The sequence below is a fragment of the Hyperolius riggenbachi genome, chromosome 4 (genome assembly GCF_040937935.1).
Source record: "Hyperolius riggenbachi isolate aHypRig1 chromosome 4, aHypRig1.pri, whole genome shotgun sequence".
In the NCBI taxonomy this organism is placed as follows: Eukaryota; Metazoa; Chordata; class Amphibia; order Anura; family Hyperoliidae; genus Hyperolius; species Hyperolius riggenbachi.
This window is the reverse complement of record NC_090649.1, coordinates 9083284-9085783: the sequence shown is the minus strand read 5'-3', so window position 1 is coordinate 9085783 and position 2500 is coordinate 9083284. Positions and strand designations below refer to the sequence as shown.

Genomic DNA, 2500 nt, shown 5'->3' with positions numbered 1-2500 from the left:
GTGCGGTGTCACAGTTCACCCATCTCTTCAACTGCAAGAACGGCCCAGGAGTAGTCTTAGCTACCCTAATATGTACGTTACAGCAGGGCCCTTATTACACTTTCTCTTACAGGGCAATGGAAACCGTTTTGCCCATGCGATAAAGCAAGGTGCAAAAATGAATTCATGCCTAGCAGAGGATGGTTTCGATCCATCGACCTCTGGGTTATGGGCCCAGCACGCTTCCGCTGTGCCACTCTGCTTCTGTTTGTATTCAACCTTCAAGTTTAAGAAGGGTACATTAGTTGAAATAGTTACACTACTATATATGTTACAGCAAGGCCCTAATGACACTTTCTCTTAAGGGGCTATGGCCGACAATTGGCCCATATGGTAAGCAAGGTATAAAAACCAACGTACACCTAGCAGAGGATGGTTTCGATCCATCGACCTCTGGGTTATGGGCCCAGCACGCTTCCGCTGCGCCACTCTGCTGCCATACAGTGAATGCTTCATTGTGGGAAAAAGTGGCGTTAAACTTCTTGGAGCAGACTTACTTCCTCACTCCACAAGACACACATACATCCCCATAAAATCATTTAGCAACAACTGCAGGCACAGTCTCTGTGGCGCAATCGGTTAGCGCGTTCGGCTGTTAACCGAAAGGTTGGTGGTTCAAGCCCACCCAGGGACGGCCTTTCCTTTTGTGTTCAACAGTTGTCCGAAGAGAACCCCAGATAGCCATGTAGATTCATTTGAGACACGTTGGAATCTCATTCACGTTCATGAAAAGGGTGAGCAGCATCAAGTTCATGTCTTAGTGATACAACAGACATCCCTGGCAGTGTCTGTGACCAAATGAAGTTTTCTGTACCCCAGAAGCAGCAGTAAAGTATTAGCCGGGGATCGAACCCAAAGCCTGGCGACGGCTGTCAAGCCAAAGAAAGGCAGTTCAAGCCCACCCAAGGACAGGCTCGCTTTAGTGCCTTGCTAGCTATTTGTTTAGAACATTATAGAGTGTCTGCATTAAGTGTTGACCATTTAGAAAGAACTTTAAGCTGGCGTAGAGTCTGCTGCACCGGAATGGAACCTCTCCAGAGACTGAGCAGGTGCAGGATGTCCTAACTGTTCAGAGATCTTGTCTTGGTCTTGTCTTCCATGGAATTGTAGGGTGCCAAAAGCAAGCTCACATGCGTTGGCCGGGAATCGAACCCGGGTCAACTGCTTGGAAGGCAGCTATGCTCACCACTATACCACCAACGCTACATGCTGAAACTCACCTAGCATGTACCATTGCAATATACCCAAGAGAAAAATGAGCTTGCTTATTTGCCTACTTTGCTAGATGTAAGCAGTGGGACACATGGTGATACTGCTTACAGACTTCAATTCAAGACTTCAGAAAGATCATGTGCCCCCCTGGATGATGCTGGTGCAACACACACAGCAAAGGACAGCAATTTGAAGTCTGGAAGATTCCAGGGCAAGGGTGGGAAGGATGAAAAGCTAGGTGGCCATGCAACCATTCCTGCTAACCCAAAGCTTACTTGTGCCCTACAACACATTGGCTTAAGACTTGACCAAATCCAATGCTCCAATATGGGGAAGCTTCTCTGTTTGCTGTTTTTTTTTTTTTTTTTTTTTAAGTGCGGTGTCACAGTTCACCCATCTCTTCAACTGCAAGAACGGCACAGGAGTAGTCTTAGCTACCCTAATATGTACGTTACAGCAGGGCCCTTATTACACTTTCTCTTACAGGGCAATGGAAACCGTTTTGCCCATGCGATAAAGCAAGGTGCAAAAATGAATTCATGCCTAGCAGAGGATGGTTTCGATCCATCGACCTCTGGGTTATGGGCCCAGCACGCTTCCGCTGTGCCACTCTGCTTCTGTTTGTATTCAACCTTCAAGTTTAAGAAGGGTACATTAGTTGAAATAGTTACACTACTATATATGTTACAGCAAGGCCCTAATGACACTTTCTCTTAAGGGGCTATGGCCGACAATTGGCCCATATGGTAAGCAAGGTATAAAAACCAACGTACACCTAGCAGAGGATGGTTTCGATCCATCGACCTCTGGGTTATGGGCCCAGCACGCTTCCGCTGCGCCACTCTGCTGCCATACAGTGAATGCTTCATTGTGGGAAAAAGTGGCGTTAAACTTCTTGGAGCAGACTTACTTCCTCACTCCACAAGACACACATACATCCCCATAAAATCATTTAGCAACAACTGCAGGCACAGTCTCTGTGGCGCAATCGGTTAGCGCGTTCGGCTGTTAACCGAAAGGTTGGTGGTTCAAGCCCACCCAGGGACGGCCTTTCCTTTTGTGTTCAACAGTTGTCCGAAGAGAACCCCAGATAGCCATGTAGATTCATTTGAGACACGTTGGAATCTCATTCACGTTCATGAAAAGGGTGAGCAGCATCAAGTTCATGTCTTAGTGATACAACAGACATCCCTGGCAGTGTCTGTGACCAAATGAAGTTTTCTGTACCCCAGAAGCAGCAGTAAAGTAT

At 47.0% G+C, this 2500-nt stretch overlaps 3 non-coding genes across 3 annotated transcripts; 2 read left to right on the top strand and 1 right to left on the bottom strand.

Moving 5' to 3' along the window:
• The first annotated feature begins 599 nt into the window (after positions 1 to 599).
• On the top strand, positions 600 to 673 carry TRNAN-GUU (transfer RNA asparagine (anticodon GUU)). Its single transcript has one exon. It is a non-coding gene; the product is annotated as a tRNA-Asn (tRNA).
• A 497-nt stretch (positions 674 to 1170) lies between these two features.
• On the bottom strand, positions 1171 to 1242 carry TRNAG-UCC (transfer RNA glycine (anticodon UCC)). Its single transcript has one exon. It is a non-coding gene; the product is annotated as a tRNA-Gly (tRNA).
• Positions 1243 to 2224: 982 nt separating this feature from the next.
• Positions 2225 to 2298, top strand: TRNAN-GUU (transfer RNA asparagine (anticodon GUU)). The gene has a single exon. It is a non-coding gene; the product is annotated as a tRNA-Asn (tRNA).
• The last annotated feature ends 202 nt before the right edge of the window (positions 2299 to 2500 follow it).